Genomic DNA, 23,874 nt, shown 5'->3' on the forward strand with positions numbered 1-23,874 from the left:
TTATTTTATTCTTCCATATCTTTCTTTAATAGCTTAAAGCATTTTAAGTCCCTTCTTTCACAAGTCAAAAATAAATAAATAAAATCACATCATACTGTGGGTTGCCCCATACATGGGCTGCCCCAAAGCCCATCCAATTTTTCTTTTTTTGTATAAAATAAAATTATCTTCACCTGTGTCTCTTTGTTAACCTTTTGTAATGTTCCACTGAAAGTTTTAAATCCTATACACTGCTCACATTATGCTTCTACTTCACAACATTGTTCCAGAGGTAACCAATTTCAACCCTTAACTGTGTTTTCTCTGCCCTTCGGCCACACTAACCCTCCCCTCAATAGAATCTCAGGCACTTGATGCACAGCTCCTGTGTGTGTCTCCCTATTTGTGTAATGCTGCTTCCTCCTCTTCTTTCAAGATTTAGCACAGGTACTGTTTCATCCAAAAAGCCTTTTCCCACCTGCCTCTATGACTTCCCACACAACTTACTATTTCTACTGTAGACCCATAAAACTTGCCTACAGCAAATGATACTGTTTTTAAGACAGCAAAAAAAATTTTAAGTGCAAGCATGTAAAAAAGCAGTGTTTTTTTTAACAAGTTTTTTTTTTTACACTTAAGACAGAAAACAACTAACTACTGACAAAAGATCTTGGCCTTATCCAAGGGCACCCCGCTGGCTCAGTTGGTTAAGTGTCAAACTTCGACTCAGGTCATGATCTCATGGTTCATGGGTTCGAGCCCACACTGGGCTCTGTGCTGACAGCTCAGAGCCTGATCCTGCTTTGGATTCTGTGTCTCTCTCTCTCTCTCTGCCCCTCCCCTCATTCACACTCTCTCTCTCTCAAAATAAGCTTATCCAGAAAAAAAAAAATAATAATAGGGATCTAAGGTATTTAAATAGCCTCTGGCCTTTTGCTCATCTTTCTGAAGTTGGGAACCCCATAAAAACAAGATTCCAGATCTGTGTGTTGCACTCTGCCTTAGAGTCTAACATTTACACCTCACCTAAAATCCAATCGCAGTTAAGTATTCTTATTTTTTTCAAAGAGAAAAAGATAAATCAAAATGTACTATTTGTAAATATCATTTTTCGGAATATCAAATATTAAAAAATTACCTTTTTAAGTTTTTATTTCTCTTTTTTAGTAATGCTTATACCCAATATGAGGCTCAAACTCACAAGCCTGAGGTCAAGAATTGCATGCTCTTCTGACCGAGCCAGCCAAGTGCCTCAATATTAGTTTCTTTCATGACTAATATTCCTTTCATCAAATACATAAAATAAGAGTATAAAATGCTTTTCTAACCATAAGAACGATTTTACTCTGCAGTATTAAATCAGTATTTCTACTTGGGAAAAAAATTATAATTAAAATGGATATCTACTAATTATCAGTGTCCCATTTCAAAAAGAAGAAATCCTGTAAGTTGGAATTTTTTGAAAAATTATCACAAACATTACATTTTCAGCCTTTAAGAAAAACAGATTTTAGCAATATAATAGTTAAGAACGTGGGCCTTGGCTCAGACTACCTAAGCTCAATTTAGCTATGAGATTTTGAGAACTTAACTCCTCATGGTTTTTATTTTAAATTTTTGAGGATTAAATAAATTAATGAGAACAAATTAAAGCGTTTTAAAGAGTGCTTGGCACAGAGTAAATGGTAAAAAAAAGAAAAAAAGAAAAAAGTAAAAGAAAAAGTTACCTATGTTTATATGTCAAAAGAAAAACCTCACACGTCAAGTTAAAATACAAATTCAGCAAGTATTCCCAAATCCTCACAAGGGGCTATTTTTCTCCTTATATATAAGAAGCTCCTAAAAATAAACAAGAGCAAAGACCAACAACGGGTGAAAACTAGTCACAATCGACACAAATGAAGATCTGACCAAAAAAAAAAAAATCAAACCTAAGTAGATTTTATATGAAAAGATACCGAGCTCTCAAAAGAAAAATGCAAAATAAAACATCAAAGAGACATAATTTGTTTCTTTACCAGCTTTGCAAAAGTTTAAGAGTTTGCTGACACAGCCCCTCGTGGCATCTATGGAAGTAGACATTCTCACACCCTGTACTGGGCATGGAGATCGGTACAAGCTCTGTCTGTGGTGTACAAGCTCTCGGTGCTCTAGGAAATGTGCCTGCCGTTCTATGCACATGTGTCTGTAAATAAAAAATGACCAGAAAACCCCAACACTTTATATCCATACAGTGCATTTGAAAGAACTACATGCAGCATTTAAAGGAATTACGCAGGGGATCCTAGGTGGCTCAGTCAGGTAAGCGTCTGACTTCAGCTCAGGGGCTCAGGTCATGATTTCGCAGTTCGTGAGTTTCAGCCCTGCATCAGGCTCTGTGCTGACAGATGACAGAGCAGAGCCTGCTGGAGATCTTCTGCCTTCTACTCTCTCTACCCGTCCCCTGCTCATTTTCTCTCTCTCTCTCTCTCTCTCTCTCACTCTCTCTCTCAAAAATAAATCAACATTATAGGGCACCTGGGTGGTTCAGTGGGTTAAGCGTCCGACTTCGGCTCAGGTCATGATTTCACAGTTCGTGGGTTCGAGCCCGCGTCGGGCTGTGTGCTGACAGCTCAGAGCCTGCAGCCTGTTTCAGATTCTGTGTCTCCCTCTCTCTCTACCCCTCCCCTGTTCACGCTGTCTCTCTCTCTCTCTCTCTCTCTCTGTGTGTCTCTCTGTCTCTCTCTCTCTCTCAGAAATGAAACATTTAAAAAAATTTTAAATAAATAAACATTAAAAAGTAAATAAATAAAGGAATCATGCAGCTTTATATGTATTAATATGGAATACCTGACAACACTTACTGTCAACCGAAAGGAAGATACAGAAAAATGTATGCAGCTACTCTTAATCTGTATTTAAAAGACATGTATGTCATACATGATATGTAGGCTACAGACACTGTTATAGAGCATGGATATGTGTATACACATACACATATATAATATACATAAATACACATACAGTCTGGAGGAAGAACAAGAATCTGGTTACAGCAACTGTCTCTGGGAAGGGCATCTGGGTGGATGGGAGACAGGAACAAGGAGAAAACGGGAGTTTTACAGCTTTTCAATTTTGTACCCAATACCTAAAAAGCCTCTTCACTCAGTAAATTAAATCGTTCTATTTTAAACCAACTTTCTAAACATTTTTTAAACTCTGTTTAAAAAAGAGCAACTATCTGTGTTCAAGGACCACATGTAGGTGATCATTTCTTTTAATTTTTCCAGTTGTTGTCTCCTGTAAGTGACTCATTATGGAAGATTTCCACAAAGATTACAATGTATACCAAAGAACATTACTGAAAATGACTTCATGTACAGTTAGTTCCATCATTACCCAATTAACTACCAACAATAGGAACCATGATAGCTTTCAAGTGGTTGGTAATCTTGCTTTATAAACAATTAGCAGGTATTAGGAGATAAAATCTTTAAATAGTAGTTTCACAAAACTTATACTTGAATATCTTCAATATAAACTGGCATCTAAAAAGAATGTTACTGCATCTTTCTGACTGTAATCACCAGGCATTATCACTATGACAATGTAAAACATTTTGCCAATTGATGTAATTTATTACAATTCTGAAAACGTGTTAATATTACTAGATCATTTCACTTTTAAAAGTCATTTCTTGTAGAAAATAATTTCAGGCAAAGTCAACAATTTTGTAGTTGAACATCTTGTGTGCATACTGCTGCCAAAAAAAAAGTGTCAACAAAGTATGTCTTACATTTTCAAAATTGCTGTAAAGGTAACCCCCACTGTTCTACGGAACATTAAAATGCTCTGCAAAATAATCTTTACAACTGTCCACACAATCAAAGGGGACTCAGACAACCAAGAAAATCCACATGTCTTCCAAAACAAGCCTAGAAACTGCAAAAGTGAAAGCCTGTCAAATAGATAATGCCTCACCAAGGTGAGAAGCAGCTATTCCCTCTCTTTGTAGGATATTTTCAAAAAACACAACAAACAAACAAACAAAACATCCCTAACACAGGCACAGAGTCCTCTGTTATTTTAATGACAGCCACATTCTTAACAAATGTTGGGTTTAATAGGGGGGTGTGGGGGGGGAATGAGCTCCCTTTATCACCACATGATCTAAAGTAGGCACTGCCCCTTCCCTTTCTGAGTAAGAGGTGTAAGGCGCACAGTGCTGGTGACACTGAGCGCTCCGTACTGGATAATCAGTGATCCAGAAAGAATAAAACACACCCCTTCTGGTGAGCCATTTTATTGGTTCTGGTTCATAAGGTTCTATGCTATAGAATTTCATGTCCTACACTAAACCTTAAGCTCCAGGTGAAACAGAAGTTTAACGTCTTTAAATGGGTTTAATTTTGATCAGGTTTTCACTGCCAATGTCAAACTGTTAGAGGCCTTCAGAGATTCACACAAAAATCTTCGAGTTGCAAAGGGGGGCGGGGAACCTCTTTCAGCTTTTCAAAGAGGAGGTAAAGGAGAGAGAAAAGAAAGGTTTTCGAGTGTGCAGAGCTGCAGGAAGTTGCAGCAAGGCGGGATAAAGGAGAAACATACTAAGAGTAGGGAGAAAGTAGGACAAGTATAAGGAAAAATGGGGACAGGAGGAAAGGAAGATCCACACAGACCATGATTACAACCCAATGGAACTGATCTGTCCCCTGAAACAAATCTGTACTTGCAAGGCTCATGCGGAGCCTTGGGGTCCAACTTGTTCTGATTCTCAATGACTTCCTGCAGGCAGCTGCCTCGGGGTGATCACCTGCAGATGCACACGCAGGGACACAACTGTGCGTCCTGGAACCCCATAAGCCGGTGAGATGCACACCCCAAACCAAACAGTATACTCTGTACTGGAAGTTCTCAAATATGCTGGCGTACAGTCAAGCGTTTACTTTCTCAACTTTCAAGAACAATGACAAATGTCTAATCTCATGTATCAGGATGATGTAGTGCCAGTGTTTATAATACCCAAATATGTACAGTTCCCAAGAGTATATAGGGCCACGTATTCATTCATAATTCACTCACTCTCACACGTACAGTCCCCAAATATTTTTTTCTGTGCCTATGTGCTAAGAACACTTCTGGGTCCATAATATGCTATGGAGTGGAAAGACAAGAAATAACCCAATTATATCATTATAAAGTGTAAAATTCGATATGGAACATAGCTAGTAACAGGGGACAGCTTGTAATTTGGGATGTGGAGGGCTCGTGGGAATATCAGCAAAGGTTAAGCTAAGGATGTGTCTTTTGAACTCAAATCAGACGCATGAAATAACAATCAGATGGCCAAGGGAAGATGAAGAAGAAAGTATTTTAGGAGACAGAATAACAAGCAGGTTCAAAATCCCCCAAAGATGGTGAGAGGAGCTTGGGAGATATAAGGGCAAAAAGTGTAGAGAATGGATAGCAGTCAGATAACAGGACTATTTTATGCATCTTGTTAAGTATATTTTCTATGCCCTGAGAAAAGTTACTGATGGTCAAATGAAGCATGATAATTACTAATATTTACTAATCATCTACTGTGTGTTAGGGACTGTTCCAAGGACTTCATATTAATTTACTTTTTTAATCGGGATAAGAAGTCTATGAAGCAGGTACTATTTGTACCTACATTTAAAGATGACAAACCTCTGTAACAGAAAGAAAAGTTAAATGATGGGCTCAGTGTAAGTGCAGAATAGGATGTGACCCATGCAGTATGACTTTTATACTTCCTTTATTTTTGAGACCAATCTAATCAAATAAAGAAATCCTCTGCTCCATGGTGCAAATAAACCTTCCTCTACTGACCCTGAGGGACTCTAGTTACTTGGAATAATAGTGCCTAGAGTAGATAATCATTTACCTCCAGCAGTAAATCCAAAAACAAAAAGTAATTCACATTTATATTAACATTAATATCCACCTCCATTATTTTAGACATTATGGCAATATCTATATAGAGGTAAATTCTCCAAAAGGAAGCCCTAGTAATGACAGTACCTGAAAAAGGTTTTAAAAGGAAAGGAAGGAGGAATCTAAAATTATACACTACACAGAATCAAATCCTACCTATGATACTGATAATTAATAGGTAATTAATAGTGATCAAAAATTTTTAAACATTAGAATTTTAAAATCATGTCTAGCTTTTTTGACACAGTATGAATTGCTTATTCATCTGAAGAGACATAATTATATTCACAAATACAAAATACACTGAAGTACACAGATGTAAATACATACTTGGGTAGAATTGTACAGTCACACATGGTTTTACACACTAACATTTCTGAAAAAGGTCTGAAGTCATAAATATGTGTAATATTATTTTCTTTAAATTTGGAATTTTCCCTTTTAAATATGTCCAAATTATTATTGGTTTCTAAGTAAATTCACTGTAACTCAAAAATATGCAAGATTTATTTAATAGAAATATTTTCTTATGATACCCTAAACATATTATTTATCAGAACAGGATTGGATAACTCCATCATCACATACTTAATTTAATTTTCACTTCCTATCATTTTAAAATTCAGGATAATTATAGTCTTTGTCTTTTCTACAATTCAACATACAAAAGATAGATGCCCTAAATTTTATGTTACATGATGAACTGCCTACAGCTTAAAGAGATGCTTCCAAACTGGGTACTATTTTCCCTTTCCAAATTTAGAAATATTTGAAAACAGGAGTGCCTGGATGCTCAGTGAGTTAAGCATCTACTATTGATCTTGGCTGAGGTCATGATCTCACGTTTTGTGAGTTCCAGCCCCGCACTGGGCACTGTACTAACAGCTCACAGCCCACTTCAGATCCCGTGTCTCCATCTCTCTCTGCCCTCCCACTTGCACTCTCTCAAAAATTAACATTAAAAAAGATATATTCATAGAATATTCCTGCACTATTTTTCAAGTTAATCACCATGCAACATAATAAAGAGCAACTATCACATCACAAATGTTTTATTCTACATTTCCTCTGAAAAACTTTCCATAATTCCCAAGGTCAAGGATGTGTGCCCCTCCTTTTCCTTAGCATCTTAGACTTCCTTACCAGAGCGCTTCCCGCCTTAGGCAACCCTTATTTCCTTGCCTCTGCCTTCCCATACACTATAAGCTCTGTGATGATCAGCACCATAAGTACCTATGTATGTTCGGCACTTAACACAGTGCCTACCAAGCCCCTACTCTCCAGCAAGTACCTGTTGAAATAACTTCCTAAGAGCAAAATCATAAGGAAATCAAAAAGGACATAATGACCTGCTAGAATAAACTGAAAGAAACAGGATGCTTTATAAAAAAATAAAGGTATAGCACCTTATGGAAATGAAAATCCTCAGGAACTATACTTTCTAATCCATGAGGTACAAGTATGCACTTCTTCAACTTCCACAAGTATAAATCTGAAGCAGTCAGGGCGTGGTATATAAAGTCAGACACATAATCTAAAGCTAATCCAACTCCACTCTGACTAAATCCTGAATCATTAACTTTCAACACCTTTTACATTCTACCACACCTATTCTACTTGGCAAGAATGCATTTACTTTTTTTTCCTTTGATGAATTCACACACACACACACACACACATCCTTACCCTTGTATGAAAACCTGAGACCTAAACATCACTACTCAGAAAAGAATAGCGACTTTCTTGTAAACGCATGAGTATTTTAAGTTTGTTAGCTTTTACTTCCCTAAGTATGTTCCAAGAACTCAGTTCAGTGGTTCTAACATGCATCAAAATCACCTGGAAGGCTTGCTAAACTACAGACTGCTGGGCCCCACCATCAGTGAACCTGACTTTTTCAAAAGGTTTGGGGTGGGACCCAGGTGATGGTGATGCTGCTGATCTTGAGACTGACCATACACTATCTAATGCCCTAGTGTGCTGTGAAGAGATGTCCGTGAGGGGAAAATATCCATTCTTAAATACTGTTGGAAAATAGAACATAATCTGTATACCTCTCAAGATTTCACTATAACAGGGCACTTGGGTGGCTTAGTTGGTTGAGCATCCGACTCTTGATTTTGGCTCAGGTCATGATCCCTGGGTCATGGAATAAAGCCCGGCATCAACATGCAGCCTGCCTGAAATTCTTTCTCTCTTCTCTTCTCTCTCTTTCACTCCTCTCTCTCTTCTCTTCCCTTTCTCTCCCCTTCTTTGCCCCTCTTCCCCACTCAGGCTCTCTCTCTCTCTCTCTCAAGATTCTCTCTTTTCTCTATTCTCTTCTCTCTCTCCTCTCTTCTCCCCCCCCCCCCCCCGCCCCTCTCCCCTACTCACGCTCTCTCTCTCTCAAATTAATACACTTTTAAAAAAAGACTTCACTATACATATTAGCATATTTAAAGCTCTGAAAAGTTCTGCAGTAAATTAACTGTTTTACTTTACCAAAAAAAAATTATTTAACCCTGGAATCTTTTGATCAAAGAGAAATCATTAACATCTCACTACGCTCTGTAGAATACACTCAAAAAAGTCTACATTTGACTCTTTCGAACTGTTTCTCTAAAATGTGTTTTAGCAGAAAATAAGTTTGCCCTTGGAAATAATCCAACTTCTTACTAAGGATCCCTGCCCAAATAAAACAGCCCCTCCCTCTCACGTTACTCCAATCATGTGCACTTACTCCAATCACGTGCACTATTCCTGGGGGTGCTACGTTTGTAGGTCTGGGCGTGAAGTAAATATCAAGATCACACCATGCTTGGACCATGAATCCAATTAACTGCATACAATGCATAATTTAACATCATTCTGAATCTGAATTACAAAAAGCCACAAATCCACCGTATCTGCTCACATATACTAATAAAATGCTGAAAACAATGGAATAAAAGACTTCAAGTATGTTCAGGTCAAACTACTGTCTTACCCACAATCTTATCTGGTGTTTAGAAACACCTTGAGAGGCGCTGATATGGCAGGCACCTCACTCTGTTGCCCTGCTGGCTTTCTCAGAAAAGGAGCAGCAAAGTGAGTCACCAATTCATGGAACTGAGTGATGACATCTCTTTTGACTAACGTTCCAGTCATCACTCATTACTCTGTACTGCCTTGCTTTAGCTTCCATACTCATCCTCTTCACTTTATCGAGCAACTTTCCTCTGTCTCCTTTGCATCCCCAAAACTGCATGGGAAATACACATTTAAAACCTTTCACATTACAGAACAGATGGACCCATTCAAATACTGCTATATTAAAAGCTAAGCACGGCTGGCCTCCGTGAGAAATGAATTACTGGGAAAATAAAAGGAAAGAAGAGAGTCAATTCTAAGTGAAGGTATCAGTGAATGTTTAATAGGATTAAAAGAATTTAAGCTCCATCAGGAAAAGATTTTTGCCAGTTCTGGTACCTAACCGAGTGCCTGGCACCCCGTAGGTGGCCCACATGCACTTACTGAACTTGTAGATCAGTGACTAAGAGGCAGTAATTTGAAAACAGCACAGAAACAAATAGTATGTTTAAAAGGGTTTAATCCCTGGGGTGCCTGGGTGGCTCAGCTGGGACTTCGGCTCAGGTCATGATCTCACAGTTCATGAGTTTGAGCCCCGCATCGGGTTGTGTGCTGACAGCCTGGAACCTGCCTCGGATTCTATGTCCCCTCTCTCTCTCTCTCTGCCCCCCATGCACTCTCTCTCTCAAAAAATAAACATTAAAAAATATTTTTAATAATAAGAGTTTAATCCTTTATACAAACTTTAATTTAAAAGGATCTTTTATATTTCCAAAGGGTAATATAAACCTGATATAACATAATCATAATGTCTAATATCAAGGACAGAGGATCTACCACTTAAAACTTTCCCTACCAAAGGAGATGCTTTTGCTACTCAAGTGTCCATGAACTCAGAGAAACACAGCAGGAGATTGGGGATGGCATAAAGGGCATGCCTATTACACCAAATGCCATTTAAGGAACAGTACTCATTTAATGAGCCAAGCTAGATCATATTTCATATCAGAAAAAATTACTTCCTAAAAAAAGTCACAAATGTATTTAGAATTTAATATTTTGGGCTTATTTTTATAATTATATCATTTTTCAAAACAGTAATATGCCACATTTTCATCACATAAATTATTTTAAAGAATTTACATCTGTTTGGCAAGTCGTATCAAAGTTACTATATTTTAATTCCTCTATTTTATTGGCAAAATTGTTACTCTTGGAAATGTAACATCTTTCACTGAAATCTCTAAAACTAAATAAAATTATTCATTTCAGTTTCAAAAATATTATGAGTATATATTTATCTTTCCTTGGGGGTAGGTAGAATAAAATTTTTCCTAAATTACTAATAACAGAGACTTCTGACAGAAGTCAGGGTAGCAATTATGCATCTGTTTCCATTTTTATTATTGTACAGAACTTTCCAGATGTTCCTCCTTCATTGGTAAGTCCCCAGAGAGTACATTTACTAGGCTCCCTTTATAATCACCTTACTAACGGTAACAGTAATTGAACAGAAAAAGAAAAAAAACATGTTCATAGGAATCTCCATGATTCCATAATTTTTATGTAACAAGAAAATCTGAAATCCACAACAGCAGCTTTCCCTCCAAAAAAGGTTTGAACAAATGAGAGCAAGGACACGGGCAGAAAAGTGCAGTGGGAAAGCGAACAAAGTAAGCAGGAAGTAAATCTGGAAGCAGTCTGGCCCCTAGTGAGCTTTTATGCATGTTGAAAGAAGAGCCCCGTGTTGCAGGTGTGCAAATGACTGCCCCTGACAGAGGAAGAACATCTGCAATATTCCTGCAACCTTAACATTCCTCCCAAGCTATAAACTCCACCACCAAGAGACTGCAGCCAAAAGTCCAACGTAAGACTTCTAGTCAGTCCACAAGTACTTAACTAACGTTTCTTTATGCTTCATGGTGTGCCTTCACAAGCCTACAGTCTACATACAGTACGCCATCCTGTCAATTCATTTATCAAAGAAAATTAGAAATAAGATATGATTTTTTTATGTAATTAATTTTAAAACTCATTTTCACACAACTAAAAATAAACTTTTAAATCTTGTCCCAGTAACTAACTGCATGGGAAAAAATAATATCTTTAATGCAAAGGCCTGAAATAAAGAAGAAATGCTTTCACTGGCTGCAAAGTTTAGAAAACCAGAAAAATCCCTTTGCTGTGGTATTTGTTTTTAATTCTCTACAAATGTAATGTGTCTTTATGACCCTTGTTTTATATTTTCTCATAGAACTATTTTCATTCACGTGCAATGAAACCCATTTTGCTTCCATATTCGGCAAAGCGCTGTGACATCTGTACATAGATTTATCTATTACAGTAGCCACTCTGATTTCAACACAAATAAGTCTAAACCAGTCATTACCGTCCATTTCCCTTGTCAACGGTGGTTTAGGAACAGGCAAGTGGGCTAATTCTCGCCAAGGAGAAGACAGGGCAAGTGTGCTGCAGGGCCTCTGGGAAAGGCTTCTTCCATTCTTAAAAGATGGTATCTCTTCTTCTTCTGGAAATGTGCTCGTATCTGAAGGTGGTGTGTGGTTCTAAGAGTCAGAGAATGAGGCCAACATAGAACTTTAGACACTGTAGATGAACAACAACCACCAAAAGAAAAAAAAAAAAAAAAGCAAAAAACAAACACACACACGCACACACACAAACCACTCGGTGATGACATTACTGGGCCTCTAGCCTCAATCAGGCAGCCCTCGCACCGCCCTACCTGGACACCCACTTCAGATTATAAACCCAGGACTTGCCTAGGATTTTGTTGTAGCCTGCTTATCCTTCCTTGTAAGTTTCTACAATTCTTGAATAAACTCATTTTTGCTGATGAGAGAGAGAGAGATTATAAACTCCTTTCTTATTCAAGTCAGTTTGAATTCGAATTTTTTGTTTGTATGCAAAATTACTCTGATAAACCAATGAAATAAAATGTCAATTTAAATTAGTTAAGCTGACTCAAGGACTCCTACCTACAACAATCAATGACCAAAATTTTGCAGACACCAGAAACTGGAGAGTAATTCAACACTGCATATCATAAAGTGCTACAACACAGCTGTGTACCAGCACAAAGGAGGGCAGCATCTGAGAGATTCGTGAAGGAGGAAAAAGTGACAGTGAGGAAGGTTTCCTTAATTCCTCCTGAATGGAGGCACAGGAAAATGCTGGCAAGGATCAGGTCAAGTACGTGCTAAATTAATGCATCAAAATCCAAACAAAAATGATTTAAACTATGAAACTCTTGAATTTTTAGCTCAATTATACGTTTGATTTTACTTCACTATTATTGTGAAAGAAAATTAAACACCAAAACTAAAAAGACATTAAGAAATACTACCCTTCAATCTATAGGCTGCTCAGACACACACATCTAACCTTTTCCCTGTTCCACATCTGAGGCAGAAACCAACTGCAGGAAATAAATGTAGGGCCAATATTTTGCCATAAAGAGAAGTGGGGGTTGTGTGTGCAGCCAAGGGCTCTTGGTATGCAACCTTGGGTCTTTTCATTTTTTTCTTCATAATGTGTGGCCACCACTTCTTTCTCCTCTCCTAGTTGCTCTAAGAATCACTTTCCAGCCACTGGCTACCCAAAGCACAGGTCTACGTAACAGAGCTGCCCCAACTTTGCCCAGATCTCACACACATCCACCCCAGAACCCACAGCCCTTCAGGAGAGAAGGAAGCACAGACGTGAAGGGAACCAAAGCTGATTTTCCATTATGTCAGTTCTCTCATCAGTCCGTCAGCAGGAAGGGACCCCCCCCCCCTTTCCCCACTCCACTCTAGTTCCAACCAAATTTTGAAAAGTAGCTTTGTCTCCGAATTCTTTAAGACCTTATGTTGCTCTTCAGTGAGGCAAATTTAGGATGTGAGCTGAGTGAGAAAGGGCACCACAACCTCAGTAACAAATGACTTCAAAATATTTAAACTAAGCATTTCAAACAGTTCCTGGTTAACAGGAAAGCCTGTGGTTTGGCATAAACAGGGGCTGCCTGTGGAAATGTTTGCCAACGTTGATACCAAAAATTAACTTTAAAACATTCCTTTTTTGACACAAATGCTTTTTACTAGGAGGCAAAATTATAATTTTATCTAAAGCACACATCTTAGTAATATCATTTCCCACTCAAATGCAATCATCATCCACAGCTGAGCTGGGCGGGAAGTCGTCGCGGCATTGTGGGAAGAACACTGGTCTAAAAAGTATTAGTACCCTTCACACTGGCTCAGTAGCTGATGAAGTCATGCTGCTGTTCAGGAGATTAAGTAAAGGGAAAACAGGTCCTCCAACTGCCTACTTTGGAGTGCATTCCTGAAATGCACCCAAACGAGTCATCTAGGTACAAACCTACAGTAAGTGATGTTTCTGTAAGTCTCAGAAACTCACCTCAGCCCAAAGCAGGCTCTAATGCCACTGCCATCATGCCCTCCCCTCTGCCCCAGGGACAGATGTGTCACTGCCTGTGATGAGCTAGTCTCACCTGAGGAGCACAGGAGAAAGGTGGCCAGCCATCGGTTCTCTCTCACATTCCCTCTTCTCATTCTCTTTTGCCATGTCTTGTCCTCCTTATTCCTTCCTCTCTCTTTTCCCATTTCCCCCTTTTCCTCCCAACCTATTACTTTATCCCTTTATCCAACCACAGTTAAATATGATCGATGCGGTAGGAAGCTCTAAACTGGAAATATAAAAGTGGTCTCAGCTTTCTTAGCACTCACAATCTGGTAAAAATTTAGACAGATAAGCAATCACCACACGGTATAATGGGTGCTACCACAGAGCTCTATACCAGCACGCAGAAAGGAGTATCTCATCAATCACAGAGGGGGAGGGAAGACGGTTGAAGATTCACTTACCTACCACCTAAATAGATGCATGTGACATGAATCTACCAAAAGCAACCCAGCTGTTTTTGTTTTGTTTTGTTCTGTTTTGTTTTTAACTACTCGCTGATACACAGTTCCACCTAGGCCACAAGAAGAAAACATTTATTAGCCTTGTTCTTACTACACTGGTAATTAAATCCCTACAATACAGCACATATGTCTCGTTCATTCCTGTATCCATAATGCCTAGCCTAGCGCAACGCCTAGCAAATAGTAACCACTCAAATGTTTTACGTAACTAACTTCAACAGCTTATGTATACTGCTATTTTACGAAATTCTCATTAATTTTGACTGTTTTAAGATTCTTACAGGGAGCAACCCCTTCTAACACTATCTTAAACCATATCTTAACTCTTCTGCATGATTTCTGTTTAAGATTAGAGCTTACATTTAAGTTAAAAAAATTATTCTGAGAAAACTTCACTAATAATATTCTTAAATCATTTTTGTATTAAACTTCAAAAATGCTAAATAAGACCTATCCCTTAAGTGCTTACTAATGCTTACTAGTTACAGAATACATGTTTTCAATTAGTAGCTTGTGACACCTTTTGGCTTTATTTTCGCCACAATTTTCTGTGGCAATAAATTTAATTTCAAAAGAAAGTAGCTATAGATTATGGAACCCACTATAGCTGTGTAACACATAAATAAGTCTCAGACAGCTTTAAAGCATATTAAAGAGAGTTGTGAAATATATGTGTAAACATGAAATTCTGAAGTGTTAATCCAGTGACACTTAAGTATTGGTTCCAGTTTATAAACAGATTCTTTTAAAGCTTCTAGGCAAAATCTGAGGAATAGCAACGGCCTGCCCTGTCACAGCTGGTAAGAATTAGAGCACATTGTGAGCTCTAATGATCTCTCTTAGAATCCATTATTCTAATTATTGTGAATACCACATTTTTTAACCCTCCAATTTTAGAAGCATATGTTATCTGATTGAAGTTAGTGCTAAAAGTAGAATCAATAAGGTTCCTTTTTCTAGTTTATTCAAATGTAACTCTTTTAATTCATAAAGTTTCTAAGCATACTTAGATTAGGTATCTCTGTGATTTTTGTCAACACCTATGAGAACTGAAAATACATCTACTAGATTTGTGACTCTGTTATTTATATTTTACAACCTGAGTTAAGAATCCTATGTACCATTGCTCCTTAAGAGTAAGTTAGTTTCCTTTTGAAAGGTTTGGATCTCATTTCAAGTACTGAGAGGAAAGGCTTCTGTTGTTGATGCAAATCATTACTTTATAAGAAAAAATGTTTTAATCATAAGGCATTATTGATTTAAAACATCTGTTCATGGAGCACTCTGCATGGTCCTGAGAATGAATGAACAAAGCACTCTCCCTGCCCCTGAGAAGCTTACAGTCCCACTGGAAAGACAGCAATCCAGTTACATCAACTCGTCAATCACTCATAGGTCATGAGCTCTACAGTGTTCCCTGAGAAAACAAAGGGGTTTTGTGGGCGGTATATATTCTACTGGCTTTAAATTCATTTGAAAACTAAGTCTTTGGTGAATAAAGATGTGAGATACACACTGACACATATACACACACGCTGGAATATTACTCAGCCATAAAAAAGAATGAAATATTGCCACTTGCAACAACAGATATGGATCTAGGGGGTATAATGCTAAGTGAAATAAGTCAGAAAAAGACAAATACCATTATGCTATCACTCATGTGGAATTTAAGAAACAAAACAAAGGAAAAAATGTAGACAAACCAAAAAACAGATTCTTTTTTTTATATAATGTTTATTTACTTATTTTAAGAGAAAGAGAAAGCATGAGCAGGGGAGGGTTAGAGAGAGAGGGAGACACAGAACCTGAAGTAGGCTCCAGGCTCTGAGCCATCGGCACAGAGCCTGACACGGGGCTCGAACCCACGAACCGTGAGATCATGACCTGAACCAAAGTCGGACGCTTAACCAACTGAGCCACCCAGGTGCCCCCGGATTCTTAACTGTAGAGGAAAAACAGATGGTTACCAGAGAGGAGGTTGGCAGGTGAAGGGGATTAAGAGTACACTTATCACAATGGGCACTGAGTTATGTATAGAATTACTGAATTCTAAACATCTTGATTTTTTGATACAGTTGAACTGTAAACTTTGAATCGAACCACCTGGGTTAAAGTTCCTGTTCCACACAGTCAAGATCTAACACCCCAGGAAAATCCTTTCTTGCTTCTCATCCCCTTCCGCAGGTCTATAATGAGGGTCTGGATGGACTCACTGTGGGAGGTACTGGAAAAATACACCAAACAGGACATGCTTCCCTGGTTTCCAGCATCTTACCATTTTGTAGTAAAGACTAATACTAAATCTAGGCAATTTAGATTTATTTAACTGCCCACTAGCCATGAATGAGAACTGGATGGGGCTAAGGAGAACAAGCCAGAGAGAATAAAAGGTCAGAACGCCGGACTGTTTCAGGAACGGTTCCTTTTGGCAGAAAAGCACTCCTCTCACTACAAGTGAATGAAATGTTTTCAAGACCACCTTTCAAAAAACACAATTTTATTGGGTGAATTCTCTTCCACTGTTAGGGTACTACCAACCATGTCCAAAGGAACAGTACTGGGTGAGCTCCCTGTTAAAAGGTTTGTTTCTCACCATGAAGCAGATACTTACATATTCCCATAAAATCTCTGTCAGCATGTACTTGAGAATCTCAAGAGCATCCAGATTAGAGTAAAAGGTCACAACCAATGCTATATTTGTGAAGGACTGAATAAGGGTCTCAAATCAAGGTCCTTGGGGAGGAGGGAGAAGAACTTGTTTACACACACACAGAGTAAGCAGCTGTTTAAGTGGCGTGACTGGAGGGGGTGATGAAAGGGCCCCCGGGCTAAAAATACTCGCAGTGGCTGTGTCACAGGGCCAGGGATTCCCACACTGTTCCTTCTGTGGAGCTCACACGGAAACTCCTGCCAAATGCAGCTGGTATCAAAGCGGGCAGCTCCGTAAACTACTACCGGTCAGCAATATTTTAGCTCAAATTAGCTTCATTCTTCAGCCGCTTGTATCACTTCACAGGGCTCGGAGAGAATGAGATGCCACAAGAAGTCGTAAAGGTGAAAGAATGCTAATAACTTTCTGAATACCGGAGATTTTCTAATGAGCAGGGAAAAGGCAAAAATAGATAAGAACCCTTTACTCTGAGAGAACTCAGAAAGCTCAACCTGTAAAACTTTACCCTCTGGCCCAAGGCTAACTCTATTTAAAGAGAAAACTAGAAAAAATTAGACTTAAGGAAGGCTAGAGAATGGGCATGGTATTTTTCTTCCATAAATGTCCACTTACTCATCCCCCCTCCCCAAATCAGTCAAGATTAATAAAACATTTCTTAAGTGAGGATACTATGTATTTTCAATTATGCTATGTATTTCAACTATGTATTTCAATTATTTCAACAACTATACAATTATCAGTAATTATATAAGATGAAGGGAACAGCTTAGTGCTAAAGCATTTCCTAAAACATGACCCTGACGGAAGTCAGGAGCACACTTACGAATTTCCACTGCGCTGTATGTTCCACCAAGAACAGGATTTCTATCTGTTCCGTTCACTGCTTTAATCTCAGCACCTAGAACACAGCAAGTCTCTGCTACATAGCAAGTGTTCAACTACAGAGACACAATGGCTTAGGAGCCAAAAGGTTTAGACTCAATCAATGAAATCAAGCTCTTACTCTAACTAGCTTTATGATGCTGGGACAACGATTTAGCATCTCTGTGCCTCCAGTTCCTCATGTGTGAAATGGGGGTGATAACCATGCCTGTCTTAGTAGTTGTCACAGGAATCAAATGAGTGAAATATATACAGGACTTACAGCAGTGCCTGGCACAGGTTAGCAGTATATAATTATTAAATATTGTCACCTGTTGAATAAATGAGAAGACCTAGCAGGCTAACCTAAAAACACCCGACAAAAGTACTACAGCGAAGTAACCACCACAGGGATAGGTATAAACGTCCTTATAGAGAAAAAAGAGTATGAATACAAAGAACAGTATGCTTTTATTACAGGGAAATAATCTAGAGCATTCATCCTCAAACCCAGGTTAACAACAGAATCATCAGCAGAGCTTTTGAAAAGGCTAATGCCTAGGGGGAATGTGGGTGGCTCAGTCAGTGAAGAGTCTGACTCTTGATTTCAGCTCAGGTCATGATCTCACAGTTTGTGAGTTCGAGTCCCACGTCAGGTTCTGTGCTGACCCAGAGCCTGGAATCTGCTTCAGATTCTCATTCTCTCTCATTCTCTCTCTCTCTCTCTCTCTCTCTCTCTGCCTCTCCTCCGCTCGCTTGCTCTCTCTCAAAAATAAACATTTAAAAAAAAATTTTAATATTGAAAAAGCTAATACCTGGGACCCACTTCAGTTTCTGATTTAATTTTTAAAGTTTCTCAGGTGATCCTGAAAAGAGTTAAGAACCACCTACCTAGGGGCACCTGGGTGGCTCAGTTGATTAACCCTCCAACTTTGGATCAAGGCATGATAACATGGTTCATGAGTTCAAGTCCCGTATCCAGCTCTGTGCTAACAGCTAGGAGCCCAGAGTCTGCTTCCAATTCTGTCTCCATCGCTCTCTGCCCCTCCCCCGCTCACACTCTGTCTCTTGTCTCTCTCTCTCTCAAAATAAATAAACAAACAAACAAACATTAAAGAAAAAATAGGGGCACCTGGGTGGCTCAATCTGACTTTGGCTCAGGTCATGATCTCACGATTCGTGGGTTCAAGCCCCGCGGCGGGCTCTGTGGTGACAGCCAGCTCAGAGACTGGAGCCTGTTTCGGATTCTGTGTCTCCCTCTATCTCTGACCCTCCCCTGCTCACGCTGACCTTCTCTCAGAAATAAATAAAACATTTTTTTAAAAAAAGAAAACAAAAACAAAAACAAAAAAGAATCACCTACCTAGAATTATGGCTTTAATCTTTTCCATCTCAATGCATTTGGGGCATATAATACTTTCCGCCAGTATGAGAAGCTCCCCACTGGAAGGGGTGGGAAGAGGGAAAAAGAGTGGATCTGTCAGAGAAGTTTCTCTGTGTGATCCTAATACCTTGTCTTGAGGGGCGTCTGTCTCCCATCACCACCCCCCTGACCTGGGAGCACACAGCAGACACAGTCTCTCATCCTGTCAGTAACTCTAGAAACTGGAGGAATTCTTCAAATACGGGCAACCAAGGAGGCGCTGACTAATCAAAATGAACACTAGCTGAATGTGACAAAACTTTGTGGCTAATTAACAGCCTTGCCTACAAGGGAAACATTACAATTCCCATTTTGCAGACCAAGAACAGAAACTGAGGCCTTGAGGCTAATACCTCAAAGGCCACAAACCTAACAAACCATGGAGCCAGAATCTGAACTCATCAAAAAAGGAAAAGAGGAAATTTCTGAAACTGTGAAAGAAAAGTGACACATGATATTTGAAAAGTTCAGCTCCTGAAAACAAATTTTCTGGGGATTTTGTGGTACAGTCTTCTCAGAATTAAAGCATTTTCTTCCCTATCAGCCAGGGATTTGCAAAAGGCTTTACAGGTGTGAAATTGCTATCTTTACACAGACACACACATGGAGAAAGAAAATTACTTGCACTTTTTTTCTTTTCCAACTAAAGACTTTAGGAACGGAATGAGCCTGGACTACTTTTTTTCCCTGAAAACAGAGCCTTTGAGGCTACATAACTGTTACTTCTGCAAAATTCACTTTTTAGAAGATGAACTATACAGCAAGCAGTGCAATAGCTAGATTTCTATTATGAGGCATTTCAAATTATCTTTTTTTATTTCCACAGAAAATAGACTGAGCTACTGAAAAACGATGGCAGAGTGAAGAATAATGGTCCAAAATTTAGCAATATTAATTTAGATCCACATTTCACATTTTATACCAAGTTCCAAACAGAAGGAAGAGTCTATAAAACAGTTCAAATTCTATAAATACTATTATCAACTAGAACTATTTATCAGATATACAAGGAGCTGCCATGACGCATATACTTTTAAAAAATATGTAAGTAAAAGAAAGGAAAGCCAATACACCAAAGAAAACTATACAATGGCAAAAGAACAGATAAAATGTCAACACATATGCTATCCTGTATGAAAAACATACTAATGGTTTAGGATAAAATAGGCTAAGGCACGCGCAAGCGTGCACACACACACACACACACACAAATGTAAATAAACATTAAAACTTTTTAACGTGGGGCACCTGGGTAGCTCAATCAGTTGAATGTCTGACTTCGGCTCAGGTCATTATCTCGCAGTTCATGGGTTCAAGCCCTGCATTGAGCTCCATGCTGACAGCTCAGAGCCTGGAGCCTTCTTGGGATTCTGTGTCTCCCTCTCTCTCTGCCCATCCCTCGCTCATGCTCTGTCTCTCTCTCTCTCAAAAATAAATATACATTGAAAAAAGCTTTTTAATTAAAAAATATATTAGCAATATTGACTATGCATCATTAATAAGATATGATGTATAGTCTTGAAAGAAATTTAGCAACATGTTTCTAAACCAGAAAGCATATATTCTTTTTCCTAGTAATTCCCAGTTTTAGGAATATAACCTCAGGAAATATGTAAAATTAACTGATGTTGGGATGAGCACTGGATGTTGTATGGCAGTCGATTTGACAATACATTATATTAAAAAGGAAACAAATAAAAATAAAGTGAAGTAAGTCAAATTACAGAGATTTGCTGGAAAATATGAAAAATACATATTATATAATAGCAATATTTATGATTATAACAGTCCAAATATCCATCAACAGAGGTATAACCAAGTGCTTCTCTTACATCAAAATGTATACTCATTATGATCATATATTACAACACAGAAAAATGACAAAAGCATATGGTAAGTATGCCAGGTGACGGATCTGAAAAGAAGTAAAACAGAAACAAAGACATCTCATTAATTTGAGATGGTAGAGTTCGCATGAATTTTTTTTAATTTAGTTTTCTGTTTCTATGCTATTATTTTGTTCAGAAAACATAACCCATGCAGAAAATACAGTTTAAACTTATACAATATACAGAATGCCCAGTATAAATACTGGCTTATAGTAATCACTTAATTAACAGCAGGTAGTAACAGCTAACGTGAATGCACTTACTATATGCCTCGAACTGTTCTAAGGGCTTTATATGTATTAACACCTTTAATCCTCATAATAATCCTTTTCTTGTAGTATCTCTGGCTTTCTAATAAGGAAAACAAGGCAAAGGGATAGGAAGCAATTTGCCTCAGTTCAGCCAGATAATAAAGTGCAGAGCCAGAATGTGTTCCAGAGCCCACACTCTTAACAATGAAGCTGTTCTGCTTTTTGGTGCTCACTGTGTGATCCTGTCAAAAACTCTCATTACTAGAAGCAGAATAAGGACATAGGTAAACAATTTATAAGCATAATGTTTATGTATGGCAGTAACATACTGTGGATTTAGGAAACCTTACTTTCTGAACCCAAATTAAAGGTAAACCATCTCTTAAACCCTCCTTTACAAATTCTGGATTTATAATGTGAAAATCTGTTAAAAAAGAATTTTAAGATAATATGAATAAAATAGAAAAAGGTCACTAAGAAATACATTCTCATAAAAACAATCTATTTTTTCTTGTAAAAACATACTCATTCATTTTTAATGCTATAATCTTTTTAAATATTTATGAACAGATACTTGAGTTATTTGCATTGGCATATTAAATTTTTTAATATTTATTTATTCTTGAGAGAGAATGTATGCGTGCATGTGTAAGTGGGGGGAGGGGCAGAGAGAGAGGGAGACACAGAATCCAAAGCAGGTTCCAGGCTCTGAGCTGTCAGCACAGAGTCTGATGCAGGGCTTGAACTCACGGAACATGAGATCATGACCTGAGCCAAAGTCAGATACTACCCAGGTGCCCCTATATGCAACCAGTTTTAAATGAACTCTATTTTTGCTCCAGATATAATCACAATATATTCTTCCCTTACTTCTACCTTGACCCTCAGACATCCAAGGTAGTCTATACTTGGCAACTGCCTTCTTGGCATTTCCACCTGCATGTAGTATATACAGACACAGCAACTTACAGGTCTCCCAAACTCAACTCCGAATATTTCCACCCCACATGCTTGCTTTCCTCATCTTGGCATCACCAACTCCATTCTTCCAGCTGTAAAGGCCAAAAACTTTGGCGTCCCCCATGACTAGCCTCTCTGATCCCACACATACAATCTGTCAGCATGCATGCTTTGAACGTGGCTTCTCACTTCCTCCGCCTCTACCCCTCATCTAAGCCACAGCTTTCGCCTTTCCTGTACCGTGGAAGTAGCTCCTCACTGCCTCCCACCCTGTCCCACTACAGTCTACTCTCAACAAAACACCTAATGCACCATCCCTTTAAAACTTGAGGCAGATGGTGCCACATCCCTACTCAAAATTCTCCATCCTGTTTAATTCTGAGAAAATGCTGAAATCCCAACAAGAACCTACAAGTTTCCAGGGATCTGGCTTCTGCCCCCCTCTCAGACCTCACCTCCCTCCCCTTGTCAAACTCCTCCAGCCACACAGCCAAGTCCAGTGTTTCCACATGTAGGCCTGGTGAGTTTTTAGCTCAGACTTAGCACTGGCTGCTCCCTCTGCTTGGAAATTCTTCCCCTAGGAATCCAGATAGCTGGTTTCCTCACACTGCCTTCTCTGAGTGGCCTTCCCTGACTACCCTGGGTAAAAAAAAGACCCTTCGATTGTTACCACGTCCCTTCTCCTGCTTTATTTCTTCCCCATAGCTGTTATGATCACATGCCATTGTATACATTTTCTTGTTCATTTAACATATTATCTGTCTCCTTTAACAGAATTTAAATAGCATACAGGCAGGAATTTTATAATTTATCTTCACAACCTAGATCATCCCTGAGCACATGTAGGTGCTCCCTAAACATATATGTGTAAGTAACAAATCATTTAATAAAATTAGAACAATCGTTAAAATCCTTATGTGAGGTGAAGCAAGGGAGGAAGCCTTAGAATATATCATCAGATATTGTCCCCATAAGAGGCAATAAAGGTTGTCTTCAACTTTGTGTTCACTTTTGTTTCCCTGGATGTGACACATGATACAAAGGCTATAAACTGCATTTACAATAAATTTATTAAAGTTTGGGTTGAATATGCAACTCAGCTTTACCAATCACTATCTTTTCAATTTCTCATGACCAACCAAAGCACCACTTTAAAAAACTACCTGATGACAAGCTTCTGGCAGTCCTACCTGAGGACCATCTCTCCTTGCTGTGCTGGGCTCTCCACTCCCAACGACTGCCCTCATTCTCTCTCCACTGCCTCTGGCCTTGTTAACATTAACACACCATTTGCAGAGCCAACAGGGCTATCTTTCTAAAATAGATATCTGATTATATTATTGCCCAAATTAAAAACTTACATACCAACCCAATACCACAGAAAGAAAAGCAGAAGCCTCAGTATTATCTGTAATACCAGTCCAACCTACTGGGAAAGGCACACACCCCACAATCCCTCTACAAACTGCCCAATTTCTAGCATTTTGGAACTAATCCTAGGGTCCTAATCATGGCATGAACCTTCAAAACTTTCATCATTTTGCCCATGCCATTCTTTGTGTTATTCTCTAATTCCTTTCTATTCCAAGCAAATACCAATTGATCACCCAAAGCCAAGATGGTATCTTCTCTATGAAAACTTTATAAACTCAGAAACATTAGTCTTTTCCTCCTTCACCAATTTCTCTATAACAGAATGGATTACATGTTAGAGTTTATGGAGTAAGAGCTTCTCTCCCCTAACTGACTTTAAATTCTTAAGGACTAGTGACTAAGTGTGTGCCCATCACACAGCACACAGTTGGTGCCCATTAAATGTTTAAGGAATGAAAATATAAAACAATATCCTCCAGCAAGCAACTATTGTGATTATGATCACATAACCTGGAAGAAAAGAGCTTTAAATGTCCTC

The 23,874-nt window shown here is 38.6% G+C and overlaps 1 protein-coding gene across 4 annotated transcripts in view; it reads right to left on the reverse strand.

Annotated features, from left to right (window-relative positions):
* Positions 1-23,874, reverse strand: part of BMPR1B (bone morphogenetic protein receptor type 1B) — a 394,444-nt gene that overhangs the window by 323,816 nt on the left and 46,754 nt on the right. Inside the window, exons 1-2 of one of the 4 annotated variants that reach the window (XM_039241283.1) lie at positions 13,845-13,862; positions 11,351-11,525 (exon numbers count right to left, since the gene is read on the reverse strand). The exons of 2 other annotated variants lie outside the window; for them this stretch is intronic. The gene's annotated coding sequence lies outside the window, so the exon portion shown is untranslated. Of the gene's footprint in view, positions 1-11,350; positions 11,526-13,844; positions 13,863-23,874 lie in introns of those variants that run through there. One more of the 4 variants, XM_039241282.1, reaches the window with a different exon arrangement.

This window comes from Hyaena hyaena, unplaced genomic scaffold, assembly GCF_003009895.1.
Source record: "Hyaena hyaena isolate Hyena2069 unplaced genomic scaffold, ASM300989v1 scaffold_191, whole genome shotgun sequence".
In the NCBI taxonomy this organism is placed as follows: domain Eukaryota; kingdom Metazoa; phylum Chordata; class Mammalia; order Carnivora; family Hyaenidae; genus Hyaena; species Hyaena hyaena.